The sequence below is a fragment of the Rattus norvegicus genome, chromosome 7 (assembly GCF_021556685.1).
Source record: "Rattus norvegicus strain SHRSP/BbbUtx chromosome 7, alternate assembly SHRSP_T2T, whole genome shotgun sequence".
NCBI classification, from domain to species: domain Eukaryota; kingdom Metazoa; phylum Chordata; class Mammalia; order Rodentia; family Muridae; genus Rattus; species Rattus norvegicus.
The window spans coordinates 18,552,289-18,573,396 of NC_141540.1; the positions used below are offsets into that span (position 1 = coordinate 18,552,289).

Here is a 21,108-nt window from a genome sequence, read left to right on the forward strand (position 1 = left end):
TTTCATTATTTTAAATAACATTTTCTATAATATGTTTGTTTGTGTGAATGAATGTGCTAGAGCCAGTATAGCACAGAGATTTATTTTTATAATTTTAAATAACATTTCTTTGCATATGTTTGTTTGTGAGTATGAATGTGCTAGAGCCAGTAGTGCCCAGAGGTATCAGACTCTACCTGGACGTGGAGGTGGAACAGCTGTGAGCCATCCAATGTGGGTGCTATGAACAGAACCTGGATTCTCTGAAGAAGCAGCATGTACTTTCAGCTATTGACTCATCTCTCCAGCCCCCAATTTACAAATAAGAAAATCACATGTAAGCCAATAATGACCTCATAAAATCTTTTATGTTACTAAAATAGATCTTTTTTAAGAAATAGATACTTTGGGGCTGGGGATTTAGCTCAGTGGTAGAGCGCTTACCTAGGAAGCGCAAGGCCCTGGGTTCGGTCCCCAGCTCCGAAAAAAAGAACCAAAAAAAAAAAAAAAAGAAATAGATACTTTACGAATAGCCTAGTAAGAGCACGAGTGGAAGGGGAAGCCCTTGGTCCTGCCAAGACTGAACACCCAGTGAAAGTGATTGTTGGGGGGATGGTGGTAATTGGGGGAGGAAGGGGAGGGGAAGCATATGTAGAAAGGGAGGGGGAGGGGTTAGGGTGATGTTGGTCCAGAAACCGGGAAGGGGAATAACAATCGAAATGTAAATAAGAAATACTCAAGTTAATAAAGATAAAAAAAGAAGAAATAGATGTTTTAAACTATAATCTTCTGTGTGACTGAATGGACAGTGTGTACATTGAGCAACACAGTTCATAAACAGTGGGATTAGCTGTTCTTCTCTTTGCAGACTGAGCCAGAATTTCTGTATTTCAACAGAGTACTATTTCTGTTACTTTTTGAAAATTTGAAACAATAAATACATTTCTGCATCAGTTTATGGGGTGGCAGGGGCAACACAGTTACTATTGTCTTCAGCACCTCACTGTGAAATTTGTGAAGAGAAGTCTTGATTAAAATCGAAAGGAGAAATCTCACTGTTGACTGGTGTGGTTTTGACAATTAATATTGTAGTTTGAAACACAAGAGGTTTTAGACATGACCACAAATATCAGGTAAAAGAACGTGAGAGATAGTACTGTCAATTCCAGAGCCTCAGAAACTGTGTCATGGACTGGACAGAGTCAGGCTCAAGTGAGGAGCACAGCAAATGGAACAGGGCCACACAGAATTCTGGGAACTGCTTTCTCTGAGTGCTTCTCCTCATTCTGTGAATCCACTATGATATAGACAAAGCTTGTCAAATTCCTGATACTCAGGCTGGGAGACACTTATCTGCTTTTGCAAAATGAATTTATGCATTGAATTCTCCATTGAAATATTTCAGAGAGATGATTACAGTACATTTTCTGTTTTGGATATTTTATCGGTTTTCCTCCATATTCTTGAAGAGATTTTATACTGAGGCTACTGACAAAGTGTTTTGTATGTATATTTTCCATTACTACTTTATATCTTATCTTTGTTAAATGAATTATTACTCATTGTAGACAAATGAAATGAATGAACTGAACATAACATTTATCATGGAATCTGACTCTTGGAGCTGTCATGTTTAAATACAATGTCTATTACCTTATCCAATTTTCCAGCATTGCTGATATCCAGCCTTACAGTTAATTTTTGTTTTATACATTGTTTTTGATTGCTCTCTTCCTACTTCATAACAGTTCTTAACAATAGAACATTTATCAAACAAGTATATGACTTAGTATAAACTTATTTGAGTAGAATAAAGGTAGAGAAAGTCACTAGCAGGGTCTTCTGTTACAGGTACTATCAGGAACACCTTCCCACAGTGGAATCTCTTAATGTCCATGTATTCATAACACCATGATGAGGAAATTCACTGATAATTAGACTGGCCTAAGACTTATCAGAAGCTCTTATGAAAAAGAAAAAGGAACATAGTTCTGTGTGGAAGAGGGGACTTGGTCCCGGTCTGTAGCTGGGACCAGGACATCAAAGGAATAAACAGTTCTGTTACCAGGAACTTGGCTTATCCCACTGAAAAAAATCTGGAGATAACTGTCCAAGATTACTGTGTGTTTGATATGTAAGGCCTTTGAGATAATCGGTGCTTCCCTTGTTCAACTTTGCTTGATAAGCTTCCTGCTGACATAGTCCCATTTCTCCCCTGCAAATAGCATGTAGGGTACTGTACTTTACTTAAAGATAACTTATAAATTTAATTGAAATAAATTATTTTCGAAAACAAGACAGATATGTAGCTTGTGTGCATATGTATTTCACTTTTATTTTAACAAGATATCCACTTTGGCAGTGCCTGCTCTCTAGGATCAATATTAATGAAGTTCAAGTAGATGATCCCTTACACTTTTTGGGGAAGTAGAAAGAGTGCTTTTCCATCCTTGTGGAGGTAAAGGAACATTTAAGTTGTAGGCTATTTTACTAGGACATTCAGAACTTTTATAGATTCTCAGAAACACATGTATACTAGAAGGGACTGAAATATTCATAGAGGAATTGTAGCGGGAAATATTAAAAAGCACCATCCCAAGCTACCACTGACAAGGCACCAGCAGACAGACCCTCCTATTCTCAGCCCAACAGACAGGTCCATCTGTTCTCATTTTGGTAGAATGTCTGACCTGGACCTCTGAAATCTCTCCGTCTATTTCTCCTAATTCCAATGGTGGGCCACTACCACACAATCCCCATGCTTCCAAATTCCCACAGGCAGCAAACATATGCTTTGCTACCATACCTTTTTCTCTGGAACCCAGATGAGTTGCTGCATGAAGGAAAACAATGGGTGGGTGGGAGGGGGAGCACTCTCCTAGAAGCAGGCAGAGGGGGAACTGGGAATGGGGATAACATTTGAAATGTAAATGCACACAATATCCAATAAAACAAAAACTACCAAAAGCAAAACAAAAGGAAACACAAAAGGAATCAACAGGTAACACTATCCCTAGGCGAAGCACAAGCATCCTAATTTGTAAGTCATTCTAAGTTATAAATCCTCAGGTCATGGATCCCAAAGGATCTGCCACCTGAACAGGGGGCCTCTGCTCCCTGCATTTTGGCCTCCATGCTTATTTCCCAGTCCCAAAAGTGAGTATCCTTCTCCTCCTTCCCTCTTCCTCTCTCAGACTCAGAAGTCCCACCTACTCTCCCAGTGATTGGTTCCTTGAAATCTTTATTCATTAGGGGAAGGTTCTGTCACAAGGAATCCCTTTAACAACCAATTTTATGTCAGTTTCTTTTTTTCTTTATTTTTTTATTTTTATTTACTTTATATCCTGATCAGAGCCCCCTCCTTCCTCACTTTCCAATCCCACCGTTAAGAATCTCTTCTCCATTGCCCCTCCCCTTCTAATAAAAAAAAGTGGCATCTCCTTTGAGTACCACCTCACCCTGGCCCACCAGTCTCAGAACATCCTTCCCACTGAGGCCCAACCAGGTAGTCCAACTGGGGTGTGTGGGTGTCGTGGGGGTAGAGGGATGGGTGGAAGATCCAGTGGCAGGGAACAGAGACCAAGATAGCCTTTGTAGGGAGTACAATCCAGTTCCTGCATGCTCCCTGGTTGGTGGCCCAGTCTCTGTGATTCCGCATGGTCCCAGGTTAGTTCTGTGAATCTTCTTATTTATATACTTGAACCCTCTGACTTGCTAACTTATCTCCTCCACTCTTCCACAAGTCGTGAGCCTTACTTAGACTGATTGGTGATATGTATAGTTTTTCACTGGCTCAGTAATGGTAATTCTTTGATTAATTCTATTATAGGTCTTGCCATTACCAGCATTTGAATGCCTGATGGCGATATCTTCATGTACTCTTCTTTCTTCAGTCTTTTATACTTCATTGACAACCTAGAAAGTTTCAATTGTTCTGTGGTGAGCTGATTTCTTTCTTTTCTCTCTCTTTCTTTCTCTCTTTCTTTCCTTCTTTCTTTCTTTCATCTCTCTTTGTTTCTTTCCTTCTCTATTTATTATCGCATATATTATATCTCAACAGTGGTTTCGACTTCCACTAATCTTCCCAATCCACTCAGAACAGAGCAGACCACCCTAGGATATCACTCAAACAGGACATGACAATATAAAATATGACTAAGCACATAATATTACATCAATCCTAGACAAGGCAAAACAGTATGGAGAAAGGGATCCCATAAGTAGGCAACAGAATCTAGGATAGCTTCCACTCTCACTGTTAGGATTTCCACAGGAACACCAAGCTACTCAGCCATACATATATGGTGAAGACATAGATCAGAACCCTACAGGTTTCTCAAGTTCCCATGAGTGCTGGTCAGTTGGTTTTGTGGGCTCTGTTTTCAATGTGTGTTCCTTACTGCTCTAGTTCTTCTGATCCTTCCTGCCCCTCCTCCACTGAAACCCCTATGCTACAACAAATATTTGGCTGTGGAACTCTGCATCTGATCCCATCAGTTGCTGAATGAAGTCTCTTTGGTCTCTTATAATGATTATAATAGTCTCCAGTTCCAGTACACTCTGCAGGCAGGGCAAATTTTGTAATATTTTGTGATTGGGTTGTTGTCCCAAAGCCTCCACTTGAAGCCTTGCTTGATTTTTGGAGATAACCTGATCAGGCTCTGTGTCCCCCATTACTGGGATATGTGCTAGAACTACTCTAGTGGGTTCCATATATTTTCCATTGCCCTGTTTCAACCTGCCCCTGAAATGCCTGATAATTGCAGTTATTTCTCACAGCACCATGCCAATGTCTATACTTCTTTAAAAGCTTTCTGCACAAGATCTCCTAATCTCATCTTCCCTATCTCCTTTATCTTTGATCCACTGGAATTTCCTTCTCAGAAACCTGTCAAGGAATAACACCCGTTAGCTCAGGGCAGAGATGTTCCTTAGCTGATTAGGAAGATGGACTTGGATGGGTCTTCCTTTGCTAAGATGTTAACATGATACATTTTGATTTTCATAGCTTCTCTCTAAATCCTTCTCCTTCCATTCTGCTTTTTTCCTCTTTATCTGTTAGAATTTGTTGCTGTTTGCTCAAATTCGTAACTGTATAAACATTGATACAATTTCAACCCCAATTTTGGAGTATAATGACTCACTCTATATCTTTAACTAACTGTAAGATCTATATTATTTCTTCATATTCTTGTTAGACTAACATTATAATGCCTACCAGCATGTCATTGTAGGAACTGCATGGAGGTGGCTCTGCATTTGGATAAACACTTGTTATCTGATGACACTGTGTGGAATATGGCTAACTTTTTCTAGCTGGGTGATCCAAAGTTACTTGTAAAATTCTTATTTCATGACTTCTGAGAAAACATCAGAGACCTATAGAAAGAAAACTGTTTCTCTCTGTTTAAGTTATGGAAATATGAACATCAATGACAGTACTTTTTAAATAAAACAATGCTAGAAAGGATTTCTGTCAGATTCAAATTTTAAGAATGTCCTACTCTTATTTTTATTTATCTTAGCCTGTCTTTTGAACATATATTTATCATTTCCATTTTTAGTGCTTACAAGTTTCTCTTTTTTTGGGAATATTCCTTAACTTCCATTTCTGTGTTTTAGTAACTTAATTACAAGAATGAATTAAGTGTATGTTGACATTAGTACACTGATTATTTTTTCAGAAAAATATGTTCAGTAAATTATCTAATAAACATTAATTTAAATAAAAGCACTTGAAGAACTCCAAAGACTATAAAGCATTATAAAACTATGAAAATGTTGAGTCTAAATTTACATCCTTTTTTTACTACTACATTTGATAACTCAAAATAGATTTGACCGTGGTATTGTATCTTGATTGATTGGGTAACCTGCCGATAAACAGACGTTTGTCCTGATAAGACAAGGATACAATTTAAGCTACAGTAAATTAATACACATATTAGTGTTTTCTTACTGGTTGTACTGATGTGGTTGAATTTATTTACCTCAGGTAAAAACAACATAATTCCTCATAATCTGCCAATGGGTATTTTGTTCTTTTTTCAAACAGCTATGGGGTTCCTTGGCAATTGGTCAATTCGTCATTGTGGAATATCTATAATTACTGGAAAAAGATTGATGTCCAAAGACCAGGTTTTAAAGCATCTGACTTTAACCAATGCCTTGGTTATCATCTCAGGAGTAATACCTCACATAATGGTACAGCTGGGGTTGCAGTATCTCCTGAATGACCTCTTATGTAAACTTACCCTCTATAGTATTCGAGTGTCTTTGGGTGTTTCACTGCACTGAACCTGCCTCTTGAGTTGTTTCCAAGCAATCACAATCTATTTGAGCCACTCCAGGTGGGCGAAGCATGCACACTCATTTTCCAAGTACACAGTTCAGTTCTGCTCTCTAAGCTGGCTCGTGCATCTTCTTCTAAACATCAGGGCAGCTATACATGTAATAGGACCAAATACTAACAAAAATTTCACCAGAAAAATCAAGTTGGGGTACAGTTCCACATACTCTCTTGGCAATACTATAATTGTACTACATCTATTCTTGCTTTGTTTCACTGATGGTCTCTGCTTGAGTCTCATGCTATGGCCCAGTGTCTCCATGGTGAGCATTCTTTATAGGCACAAGAGTCAGGTACAGTATAACCACAGTCCCCAACATTCCTTGAGAATGTACCCATTAGGCAAAGCCACAAAATTCATCTTGATTCTTTTGTGCCCCTTTGTCTTCTCCTATTCAATGTCCTTCACACTAGTTATCTCTACTGTGGTTTTTGACAATCTAAGGCTGTGGCTAATAAACATATTTACATTTTTAGACACGTGTTTTCCTACATTTTGTCACTTTATCCTTATAAGTAATAAGCAATCTACTTCCAAGAATCATTTTTCCTGCTGTAGCAGAACATAATTTAACATGTTAACTTGTGTGTTGTGATAAATTTAAATGGTCATTCATCCTTTATTGAATCTTAGACTCACCCATTGCCATGTTTTATTAAGTGAGTCCATCATGTAAATTAAGGATCATCAGCTGTTACAGCTATCATATTGCTGGATAAATAGTTTCACAATATTAATATATCTTTCTATTTTCATTCAAAATGCTCTGAAATTAGGGGTCATCATGTAATGAAGAATTTTTATGCCTTTAGACTGCCAAGTAGCTGTTGAGTTATGAAAATCTGTTCAGGCATAGGTTAGACTCTTGTCTCACTGCTGCAACTGAATGATACTGGAAAAGAGCAAAGAAAAATTCAAGTGTCTCGTATCTATTCATGTTTAAACTTTACTGATGTTTAGTCTCTTATCTCACAGTCTGGCCTCATGGCTGCACTTCAAGATATCACAATGGGAAGAAGAGTCAAGAGGCACCTATTCCTAGTACCCTTTGATTTTCTCAGAATTCCACATGAAGTCAGAGACACCCCTAGCCATCCAAATCCTGCTGTTTACCATTGCCAACTGCTACTCAGTTGCTTGGTAGCTGTTATTTGTTATGGCAGTATGAGACAATGCACAACTGTGGAGAGTAACCTCTACATTTCTACAAACATTTCTCCATATGTTGTATTGTCCTATCCCTGAGTAGTGCCAACCTTGTCTCCACATTCTCTCTTCCCTGCCATTGAAAAGATACATTTAAATTTTCTCAATATGTCACATTTTCTGCTGATTCTCATTCATTAATATATCTATATATTCTCCTACTCCACATCCTTCATATTAGTTATACATACTGTGGATTTTGACAATCCAAGGCTGTGTCTAATAAACATATTTACATTTTTAGACACCTGCTTTTTTCTTCATGCAAGTCTACCCTAATTTTGAACTAGATTGTATTAGATAACATGATGGTTAATGTTAATAATCCACTTGACAGGATCTAGAATAACCTAAAAATCAAACATCTGGACATGTCTTTGAGTGAGTCTCTATGTTGAGTTAATGGAGGTAGGAAGACTCAATCTTCGTATCAGTTCTTCATATCAATCATGTCATTGGTTAAAACTCCTGGGCTGAATACAATGAGGAAATTTGAGAACCAGCATGCATCTGTCTTTGGTATCTCACTACATATCTAAAGTGATCAAGTGCCTCAGCCTCCTAATTCTATGACTTTATTGCCACAATAGACTGCTCCTTCAAACTGCAAGCCAAAATAAACCCTTCCACTTTAAGTTGTTTTTTTTTTCTTTTTTGTCACAAAACGAGAAAATTAACAGAGATAAGTAATTCAATAGCTTCTTGAATTACAATGAAAAAATCGTATAGGTCATCCTAGTGGCTAAAGCTTAAATTCAATTGAAGTTAATTTCTAAGAATAATTTTTCCCTTCACATTAAGATGACATGGATATTACAATGCCTCCTGGCAGATAATGGCAAATAATGCAATTTATTAAGTCTGTTATCTTAGGTTGAGTCCCCAGGTCTTATAACATTATCCTGAATGGGGTCAATATTTTTCAAATGTACATGAGTAAGGCATGCTTAGAATTTCAGTATTATATATCTATGAGGAAAACATCATAACCTGGAGAAGACAAGTCTATTTCTACTCTGAAATAAAGGAAATAAGAATTTAAAAAAGGACCAAAAACATTGAAATCAATGGCAATAAACAATTTTATTCAGTATAAAATTGAGAGTCTTCCTACCATGATTTTTTAAAATTTAAGTAGTTCTTATCTAATAATTTTTTTCTTCTTCCACTTTTTCTTTACACTATGTTTATATGTTCCTGGGTAAAAATTAAGCCTTTCTTTGTATCTAAATTGTTCGATTATATGAAAGAACTGGATGGCTTGTTGAAATTAATTTTTCCATGATTTCTCAGGTGGCAGAAGTCTACAAAAGTTATCATTTAGAGAAGAACTTTTTGCAAAAAAGACTGTCTTTTAGAGTGTTGCAGGACAATAATTTTGCCACTCTGCAGGCTGAGGCAGAAGGATTGCTGTGAATCTGAGACAAGTCTAAAGAAGGTAATGAAATTGAGGCTACTCTAAGCTACCTTGTGGAACCCAAGCTACTCAAAACAACTAAGATAGAATATTTTAAAATCACAACCACCACCAGCAAAACCCTTTGAAGATTCAGAATTGAAAATTGTCCTAGTTTTTTTTAAAGGGGTTTGTATTGCCATTGTTCTTGGTTATCCTACAGAATATGACAGAAAAAAATATATGGTACAAACCTGGAAGCTTCAACCTAATGGATAACTTTCACAATGTGGGTGTGTTCTATTTACACTACTGAAGGAGCAAAATTATCATCAGACATTCCCAGGAGTGACAGTGTGCACTCTAATAGTGACTGTCCTGATAGTACATGCCTACTTGTGTCATAGTGGCATGAACATCATGTGAAAAACAACCACTTTCTGTTTAGATTTAATTCCTGCTCTGCATGCTTAAACACATTCTTAGCACCATTAAGGCCATAAGAGAGAACCTATTACTCTTATTCAACTAAACCAACATAATATTAACCTGTATCCTAACAGCACGCAGTATTCATGGACTAATACATGTCTCAGTCCTTTTCAGAAAAGTTTCTACTCAGTAAATAGTGATTATCTTAGAGAGTCATAATAGTCAAAATGCAGAAAGAAAAAGACTGAATAATTATGCTTATCCCTATCATGTTGTGTCTATTACCTCTTTTCCTCAAATATTCAGGTATCATCACAGAAAAGAGAGTTGAAAGATGGTAAGACTAGAGGTGGTGGATAAGTACAAAGAAATAGAGTTCTCTGTGCACAACAGGGCATATATATATATATATATATATATATATATATATATATATATATATGTGTGTGTGTGTGTGTGTGTGTGTGTGTGTGTGTGTGTGTGTGTGTGTACATAGAACGGTTGTGACAGCATGCCAATATCTGTGTAAACCCAAGCCATACAAAATGGAGGTTTACATTAAATTCTACCATAACTGTGAACTATTCACAACTGTTAGCTGTTGGGATAGGAAGAGAAACTATTTTCTCAAGGATCATACATCCTGTTAATCAGACAACACTCCTGAAATATCATGCATACAAGTATATTTTGGCAACACCAATTGGTCTTGATATATATTTTATATTTTTAAGGCACAGAAATTTAGACAGGTAGGGAATGGAGGGTGACACTTACAAGAATTGGGGTAGGTGTGAATATGATCAAAACAACTTATACAGAGAACTAATTAATACATATTAAAATTATAAAGCTTAATATTTGCTTAAACCAAGATGTTTTTCTGTGCTAGTACAAGAAGAGATAGATATTTTGTGACATTGTAGTGCTCATTTAGTGCCCATTTTGACTGAAAATTTTATCTTATATTTGTGGAGAGCCCTCAAGGTACTTTTCTTACAGAAAGTTCATACACACACACACACACACACACACACACACACACACACATCACCTGAGTTTGGAAAATTATGTTGCCTCCACTTTTCCATATAATTTTCAATGTAAGTTTAAAACATAATTCCCATCTATTTCTGATGTATATGTATGGATATGTTCATTCTTTTCATTGTTGAGGGCATGGACATGGTGAAGGGCTTCAGTAGTTCCTTCATGGCAGTCTCCTATCAAGTCACTATTTAGATAGACAAAAACTTGGCTAAACTAACCAGGAAACAGAGAGACAGTACCAAATAAACAATATCAGAAATGGAAAGGGAAACAACAAAAGACAAACAAGAAATTCACAGTAATATTGGGTCTTATTTCAAAAGTCTACATGCCCCAAAATTGGAAAATATTGATAAAATGTAAGATATTATAGACAGATACCATTTACCAAAGTTAAGTCAACATCAGGTAAACTATCTAAACAACCCTATAATCCAGTTATTAATGGGGGAACAATGGGGAAGGGAACAGACACATAGAAGGGGAGGGGGAGGGGCTAGGGGGATGTTGGCCTGGAAACTTGGAAAGGGAATAACATTTGAAATGTAAATAGGAAATACACAATTTAATAAGAATGAGACAAAAAAGTCTCCCAACCAAAAATAGCAGATGGCGAAATAGATTTTAGTGGAGAATTGTACCAGACCATCAAAAATAAGCTAATACCAATACTCAAGTATTCCACAAAATAGAAGCAGCAGGAACATCACCAACTCATTCTATTAAGCCACAGTCACCCTGATTCCTAAACCACACAAAAACTCAACCAAGAAAGAAAATTTAAGACTAATATTAGTACGAAAATACTCAATAAATTACTCCAAAACCAAATCCAAGTACACATAAAAAACAACATCCACCAAGATCAAGTATCACCAGTATGGGTATATGGTTCAATAGAGAACTGCAACAACATTATTTACCATATAAACAAACAGAAAGAAAAAAATATGTAATCATATCATTCAATTCTTAAAAAGCCTTTTAAAAAAGCCCAATGTCCCTTTTTAAAATCTTAGAGATTATGGATACAGTGTGCATACCTAAACATAATAGAAAGTTAAATCATGACCAGATAAACCTTTTAAACAGTCCCATAACCTCTAAAGAAAAAGAAGCAGTCATTAAAAGTTTCCCAATCAAGAAAAGTCAGATACCCTTCAAACTATTCCACAAAATAGAAAAAGAAGGAACACTACACAATTGGGTCTATGAAGCCAAAATTATGCTTTTCCCTAAATCACACAAAGAACCAATGAAGAAAGAAAACCTCAGACTAATTTCTTCTTTGAATATTGATGCAAAATGCTAAATAATATTCTCAGAAATGGAGTCCAAGAACATTTCAAAACGATCATTCACCATGACTAAGTAGTCTTCATCCCAGGGATTCAGGGTTGGTTAAATATGTGGAAATCCATTAACTTAATCCACTATAAAAACAAGCTCAGAAAGGCACATGATCATTTCATCAGATATGGAGAAAGCATTTGACAAATTTCAACAGCCCTTTAAGCTAAAAGTTGTAGGAATATCAGGAATTCAAAGCCCATACCTAAACACAGTAAAAGCAATATACGGCAAACCAGTAGCCAACATCACACTAAATGGAGAGAAACTTGAAGCAATCCCACTAAAATCAGGGACAAGACAAGGCTGCCCACTCTCTCCCTACCTATTCAATATATTATTTGAAGTCCTAGCCAGAGCAATCAGATAACAATATGTCAAAGTAATACCAATTGGAAAGGGAGAAGTCAAAATATCACTACTTGCAGATGATATTATAGTATACTTAAGTTACCCCAAAAATTTCACCAGTGAATTCCTAAACCAGATAAACAACTTCAGCAAAGTTTCTGGATATAAAATCAACTCAAACAAATTGGTAGACTTCATCTATTCAAAAAATAAACAGGCTGAGAAAGACAACCTTCACAATAATCACAAATAATATAAAATACCTTGGTGTGACTCTATCCAAGCAGGTGAAAGCTCTGTATGACAAGAACTTCAAGTTTCTGAAGAAAGAAATTGAAGATCTCAGAAGATGGAAAGATCTCACTTGTTAATGGATTGGCAGGATTAATATAGTAAAAATGGTTATTTGCCAAATTCAATCTACAAATTCAATGCAATCCCCATCAAAATCCCAAGTTAATTTTTCACAGAGTTAGAGAGAGCAATTTGCAAATTCATTTGGGATAACAAAAAACTCATGATAGCAAAAACTAACCTCAAAAATAAAAGAACTTCTGGGAGAATCATCATCCCTAACATCCAGCAGTATTACAGAGCAATATTGATAAAAACTGCATGGTATTCGTACAGAGACAGACAGCTAGATCAGTGGAATAGAACTGAAGATGAAAATATTAACCCTCACACCTATGGCCACTTGATCTTTGACAAAAGAGTTAAAAACACCAATTGGGGAGAAGGGGGACAGCATTTTCAATAAATGGTGCTGGTGCAACTAGAGGTCCACATTAGAAGACTGCAAATCGATCCATTCTTGTAAAAGCTCAAGTTCAAGTGTATCAAGGACCTCCATAGAAAACCAGATACACTCAAACTAATAGAAAAGAAAGTGTGAAGAGCCTTGAACACAAGGAAAATTTTCCTGAACAGAACACCAGTGGTTTATGCTATAAGAACAAGAATTCACAAATGGGACCTCATAAAATTGCAAAGCTTCTGTGAGGTAAAGGACACTGTCAATAGGACAAAATGGCAACGAGCAGATTGGAGAAAGATTTTTTTACCCATCCTACATCTGATAGAAGGCTAATATCTCATATGTACAAAGAAATCAATAAGTAGGATTACAGAAAACCAAAGAATCCTATTAAAAATGGGTTACTGAGCTAAACAAAGAATTTTCAACTGGGAAATATCAAATGGCCGAGAAGCACCCAAAGAAACTTGCAACACCCTTAGTCATCAGGAAAATGCAAATCAAACCAACCCTTAGATTCCATCTCACACAGGTCAAAATGTCTAAGATCAAATAATCAGGTGACAGCAGATTCTGGTGAGGATGTGGAGAAAAATCAACACTCCGCCATGATTGGTGGGATTGTAAGCTGGTACAACTACTCTGGAAATGACTGGTTGCTTCTCAGAAAATTGTATATAGTGCTATGTAAGGACCCATCTATACTGCTCCTGGGCATATACCCCAAGATATTTCAACATATTAAAAGGACACATGCTCCAATATGTTCATAGAGGCCTTGATTTTAATAGTCAGGAGCTTTAAAGAACCCACATGTCCTTCAACAGAAGAATGGATATAGAAATTGTGGTGCATTTACACAATGGAATACTATTCAGCTATTAAAAATGACTTCATAATTTCCTTAGGCAAATGGAAAATATCTTCCTGAGTGAGGTAACACAATCACAAAAGAACACACATGGTATGCACTCACTGATAAGTGGATATTAGCCCAAAAGCTTGGACTACCCAAGATACGATTTTCATACCACATGAATCTCAAGAAGCAGAGAGACTAAATTGTGGATGCTTCAGTCTTTCTTAGAAGGGGGAACAAAATACTCGCAGGAGGAAATATGAGGGCAAAGAGTAGAGCAGAGACTGATGGGTAGTCTGTCCAGAAACTGCCCCACCTGAGCATCCATACTATATGCAGCCACAAAACCCATTCACTATTTCTGATGCCAAGAAGTGCTTGCTGACAGCCTGATGTGGATGTCTTCTGAGAGGCTCTGCCATAACCTTACTGTTAAAGATTGAGATGCTTGCAGATAACCACCAGACTGAGCAAGGGTACTCCTATGGAGGAATTAGGAAAAGGGATGCAGGAGCCGAAGGGGTTTGCAATGCCATAGGCAGAACAAAATATCAACCAACTCAACACCTCAGAGCTCCCAGTGACTAAACCACCAACTATAGAATACACATGGAGTGACCAATGGTTCCATCCCCATATGTAACAGAGGATGGCATTGTCTTGCATCAAAAGGAGGAGAAGCCCTGGTTCCTGTGAAGCCTCATTTCGGCAGTGTAGGAAAATGACAGTGTGTTGAGCTGGCAGTGGATGGTTGGGAGGGGAGCATTCACATAGAAGGAAGGGGAGGGATTGTGGGAGAGGGAAGAACTAGGAAAGATGATAAGATTTAAAATGTAATGTATAAACTATCCAATAAAAATCTATTTTTCTTTTTCCATCTTTATTAAATTGGGTATTTCTTATTTACATTTCGATTGTTATTCCCTTTCCTGGTTTTCGGGCCAACATCCCCCTAACCTCTCCCTTTCCCCTTCTCTCTGGGTGTTCCCCTCCCCATCCTCCCCCCATTACTGCCCTCCCCCTAACAATCACATTCACTGGTGGTTCAGTCTTGGCAGGACCAAGGACTTCTCCTTCTACTGGTGCTCTTACTAGGCTATACTAGGCTATTTATTGCTACCTATGAGGTTGGAGCCTAGGGTCAATCCATGTATAGTCTTTAGGTAGTGGCTTAGTCTCTGAAAACTCTGGTTGGTTGGCATGGTTGTTCATATGGGGTCTCAAGCCCCTTCAAGCTCTTTCGGTCCTTTCTCTGATTCCTTCAATGGAGCTCCTGTTCTCAGTTCAGTGGTTTAATGATGGCATTCACCTATGTATTTAGTTTATTCTGGCTGGGTCTCTCAGGAAGATCTACATCCGGTTCCTGTAAGCCTGCACTTCTTTGCTTCATCCATCTTATCTAGTTTGGTGGCTGTTTATGTATGGGCCACATGTGGGGCAGGCTCTGATTGGGTGTTCCTTCTATCTCTGTTCTAAACTTTGCCTCCCTATTCCCTCCCAAGGGTATTCTTGTTCCCCTTTTAAAGAAGGAGTGAAGCATTCGCATTTTGGTCATCCTTCTTGAGTTTCATGTGTTCTGTGCATCTAGGGTAATTAAAGCATTTGGGCTAATATCCACTTATCAAACCTCTTAGCCTTCTTTATTATTATATCGTCTGTTTACATCAAGGAGGCAATAGTAGCTCTCCACAATATTTTGGATTAGACGAGATTTTTACATGAAGATAAATTCCTAAGATTATAAAGTTATATTTTACTCAGATTAACAAAAACGACTTAAAAATACAAATCTGAGAGAGCTCCCTCCACCCAAATCCCATGGGGGAGAAGAGCTGGACCTGCAGAAGTGTGGACACTCCTGAGAAGGCAGAGGAGAATACCCCCTGACCACAGTCCAGACTCAAGAGGGAATCACATAGTGCCAACTGTGCCTGCTGGGTGTAAGGACATACATGAGCAGTCAGGAGCAGGACCCTTTCATTCCTGCCTGCACATAGAGCTGGAAGACAGTCTCCAGAAGTACCAACACACCTGAAATCAGAGCACCTTTTCTCAGGAAAGGTTGAAAGTAAACAGGAAAACAGTTCTACAGTAGTGCTGCCACAGACTCCTACAGCAGGGTCAAGTCACTCTCAGAAAGAGCAAGAGAAGCAAACACCAGAGACAACCCAATGGCTAAAGGCAAGCACAGTACCCTAAGTAACAAAAACCAAGACTCCTTGGCATCATTAGAGCCCAGTTCTCCCACCAAAGAAGTACTGGATTTCTAAACACACCAGAAAAGCAAGATTTAGATTTCAAATCTCATTTTTGATAATAATAATAGAGGACTTTAAGAAAGACATAAAGAATTCCCTTAGAGAAATGCAGGAAAACACAAGTAAGCAAGTAGAAGCCCTTAGAGAGAAAACACAAAAATCCCTGAAAGAATTGTAGTAAAATACAATGAAACAGGTGAAGGAATTAAAAATGGAAATAGAAACAATAAATAAAGCACAAAGGGAGACACCCCTGGATATAGAAAACTAAAGGAAGAGACAAGGAACTGTAGATACTAGTATCACCAACAGAATATAACAGATAGAAGAGAAAATCTCAGGGGCAGAAGATACCACAGAAAACATCAATACAACTGTTAAAGATAATGTAAAACGCAAAAAGCTCTTAGCCCAAAACATACAGGAAATCCAAGACACAATGAGAACATCAAACCTAAAGATAATAGGTATAGAAGAAAGTGAAGACTCCCAACTTAAAGGGGCAGTAAATATATTCAACAAAAGAATAAAAAAAAAGAATAGAAGAAAACTTCCCTAACCTAAAGAAAGAAATGCCCATAAAAAGTACAAGAAGCCTACAGAATTCCAAATAGATTGGACCAGAAGAGAAATTCCTCCCATCACAGAATAGTTAAAACACCAAATGCAAAAAAACAAAGAAAGAACATTAAAAGCATTAATGGAAAAAGGTCAAGTGATATATAAAGGCAGACCTAAAGAATTACACCAGACTTCTCGCCAGAGACTCTGAAAGCCGGAAAATTCTGGACAGATGTCATACAGACCCTAAGAACACAAAGCCAGACCAAGTTACTATAGCCAGCAAAACTTTCAATTAACATAGATGGGAAAACGAAGATACACCATTGCAAAACCAGATTTACACACTATCTTTCTACAAATCCAGCCCTACAAAGGATAATAGATGGAAAACTCCAACACAAGGAGAGAAACTACACCATACACAAAGCAAGAATATAATTTCCTTGCAAAGAAACCATTCTCTGCATAGTATGACATTACAGACTCTGTACCAAAACAAATTAAGAATCCCAAATACCATTACTCTGCAATTTCTGAAACTAATATAAAATTCAAATAAAAAGGAAATGAATGTAGTTCTGTGGCAGAGTATTCATCTTTCATGAATGAAACCCTGGGTTCAACTATCAGACCTTCCAATATAATAAAATTCCTATAGAAGACAAATAAAACAAGAATTACCATGGAAATTTTAAGAATTGTAAGTTAATTTCCTATCATTGACTATAAAACCTTTTATCACTAGAGAGCAAAATTTACTCTGAAACTATAGTCTTCTTTTTTTAATTTAGCTTGGCTTTTAATTTTTTTATTCAGCATAAAGAGCATTATATCTCATTATTACATTTTTCCCACAAACTTATTTTTCATTATTCTCTTACACTTTCTTCTTCCATTTTCCTGACACACTCTTACCCCTTCATACATCCCTCATACTATTCTCACTTTAATGACACATGTGATTTATTCCGTCTTACTGATTCCTCAGGACTTCTTTTCCCCCACTGTTGAGCTCCTTTCTAGTTTCGTAGCTCATAAACTCTTTTTCATCAACACTTACATACATACAGATGTGTACCTATTTGAGAAAGATTTTGTGATATTTTGTTCCCACAAGTTTAAGCAACCTGTCTAAAGTCCTTCTGATTTCATATACTTTCTGAAAATTGCCTGAGGTCACTTTAAACTTTAGATTCAAAAAATTACACTGTGTATAATAGATATAACATTCACACTACCTCGTGCTGAACAACATGAATTTGCTATTTTAAACTATGATGCAATTAACATGAGCATGTATTATCTCTGTGATAGCATTTACAGTTCTTTGGCTATATGCCAAGAAATTATATAGCTGTCTTATAATTCTATGTGTTTTTTTCAGATATCTTTATATTTATTTCTATAATCAACTTAATTAAAGAATGAGGTTTTTTTTTCTTATTCTTGTCAGCATTTGTGTGTGTGTGTGTGTGTGTGTGTGTGTGTGTGTGTGTGTGTGTGTGTGTGTGTGTGTGTGTGACTGGGTTACCTCACTCAAGATGATATTTTGTAATTCCATCCATTTCTGTTGGGGTGCAATTGCCAAGAGCCTCTTGACATGGAGAAGGCAGTGGCGGGAGTACAGAGTGGAACTCTGGTGGGACTTTAAAATCTGAGTGTCTCTGGACATTCTAGAACTCTAATTTTACTGAGTTGCTGATGATAACTTCTAAAATGTCCTAAAAACTTTCTTGCTAAAAAAATTTCTTACTCTTTAAGATGGTAAAAAGCTGCTGTAATAGGTGTCTGACACCTGTAGCCTAACAGCTGAGGAATAAGTAATGTGGCCCTTGTTCTATCTCATCTATCTGAGCAGATTTAACTTTCAGCCAGCTAGTCAGAAGACACAGGAAGAAAAAGGGACAGTTAAAAAGGTGATTATAGCATTTATTACTAATTTGTAAGAAGTTTCCTATGAAAGCTATCTCGGGGGAGAAACAGGAAGTCCCTAAGTGGTGAAAAGAAAAAATTCTTCTAAGTGGGGAGACATTTTTTTCTCTAAGCAGGGAAAAGCAAATATTTCTACTGAGGGAAAATTTCTTCTAAGAGAAAAAATTCTTTACTGTCTCCTCAGAATACATGATCACATGTTAAAAAGTTAATTACAAGTTCATGCAAAATATTAAATCATAAATTGAAATAGAAATTTACAACAGAATATTTCATGACTGTCCATTAGGAGTAATTATCTGACTAAATATTCATCACCTCTCATAGCTCTACAGGTTCACAGGTTTAAAACAATAATTTCTTAGTAAAGCTTTGAATAGATCAACCCAGCCAATATTTTATCTTCTGTCTTAGCACCTATACTACATTATTAGTCCCCTTGAAATGACCTTTGCTTAATTATTTAACAACCCTCCTCCCCCGAATGTGCTCTAAGTAGGAGAAATTCTGGTTAATATCTAAGATAAATTAACTGGTGAAACATGGGAGACTGGCAGAGTTCTCATTTCAGTCCTGACAAATTAAAAAGGACTTATTAGCCGTCCCGCTATAAAAAAAACTTAATGATCACTGATATAATATTAGTAATTCTTATAAAATCCTCATTAAGACTTAAGAAGTCATATGTTTATCCATATAGCATCAATATAAGCCAGTACACCTGCAGAGATCTGCTTCATATGGTGGGTTAATACCTAGTGATTGTTATATATGTTTATTTTTTAATCTTTATTTTTGAATTTTTAGAGATATTTACATTTCAAATGTTATCCCCTTTCCATATTTTCAGTTCATAAAACCCCCTTTCATTCCCCCCTTCCCTTTATTATATGAGGGTGTCGCCCCACCCATCTACCCACCTCTTCCTGTCTCCCCATCCTGACATTGCCTATACTGGGAGTCAACCTTGGCAGGACCAAGACCTTCACCTTACATTGGTGCCCAACAAGCCCATCCTCCACTACATATGAAAGAGTAGCAATGGGTCTGTCCATATGTATATTTTGGATGACAGTTTAGTCCCTGGGAGCTCTGGGTTGGTTGGTATTGTTGTTCATATGGGGTTGCAAACCCCTTCAGTTCCTTCAATCTTTTCTCTAACTCCTCCACCGGGGAGCCCTTCTCAGTTCAATGGTTGGCTGTGAAGATTTACCTCTGTATTTATCATACTTTGCCAGAGCCTCTCGGGTGATAGCTATATCAGGCTACTGTCATCATGCACTTCTTGGCATCAGCAATATTGTCTGGGCTTGGTGGCTGTATGTATATAGGCTGGATCCCCAGGTGTGGCAGTCTCTGGATGGCCTTTACTTCACTCTGTGCTCCGTATTTTGTCTCTGTAGTCCTTTTTATGAATATTTTTGCTTCCCCCTCTAAGAAGGACTGAAGTGAGAGGCAAGAGCAAGAACTAAGCAAGGCTTTATATATGTTTAATAATAACAAATAAGAAAGGCATATTAATAGCAAGAATCTTTTCTAAAATGAATTATCTTATGGCCTTGCTTAATAAGAGTGAATCTGTCTCAGGTTATATTATAATCTGAAGTAGATCATCTAAGGAAGATTACCTGCTATTTATTAGCTTTTCCTATTATGGCTCCTGACATGCAATGACGTCTCCAAGTATTTGTAATTTTCATTTCGCTGATAGAGAAGTAGGTAGAATACTTTTAAAACTATTAGTTTAAAAACTATTGGCGTTCTCTCTGTAGAAATGCTTGCATATTTCATTAACCTGTCTTTTGACTAGAAAGATTGTAAAGATGCTGTTAGATCTTATTTTTCTTTATGCAGTCTAAATTTTAAGCTCCTGAGTAAAACACAGAAGTCAATGATTTTCTCCTATTCTCAAGGTCATATTGCCATTTGCCTGGTAGTATTCTTTGAAGTGCAGAAAGCCTTAACTGACCTCCATTTCTATTCATTGGATCTTGATTCCTTTCCTGTGCTATGAATGTGGTTTCCTCAATTTATATCTTGTATTTCTAACACGTTGTGCTGAGAATTTTAACCTTTTAATTTTAGAGTAATTAATATTAACATTTTGCTGGGTGAATGGATATAATCATAATCCTGTTTTATCAGGTAGATTTGAATTATACCCAGATATCATTTAGTATCAGAAGCTCTGTTCACTGAATCACAATATGTCTTCAAGACAGAAGTGGATGAGTCTTCCTGAGATTCTTGGTGAGAGTTTCTGAGAGTCAGCAGTGAATTTGGATAGAATGTCTGACACATTCTCTACCTTTCTTTGTCAGAATGGTGTAGCTTTGTACCATCTCATGTTCGTATATCCTTCTACACCTTTTATGAGTATGATTAACAGGAGTTCATGATCCAGCATGTGGGAGATTCAGTAATATTACAATTAGAACTTAGTAATTATTTTTCAATATTTTGGAAGTAAAACAATACTAACTTTTAGTAAACAGCACTAGCATCTACACCACTTTACATTCCTATAGAGTTTACAATGGGTTTCTTTCCCTCTACATACTAAACATCTTTAACTCCTACTTTTATTTATGCTAATTTGCTCTGAATGACATTGTCTAATAGAA

The 21,108-nt window shown here is 36.9% G+C and overlaps 1 pseudogene; it reads left to right on the forward strand.

Moving 5' to 3' along the window:
• Vom1r-ps91 (vomeronasal 1 receptor pseudogene 91) lies at positions 5,950-6,897 on the forward strand (annotated as a pseudogene).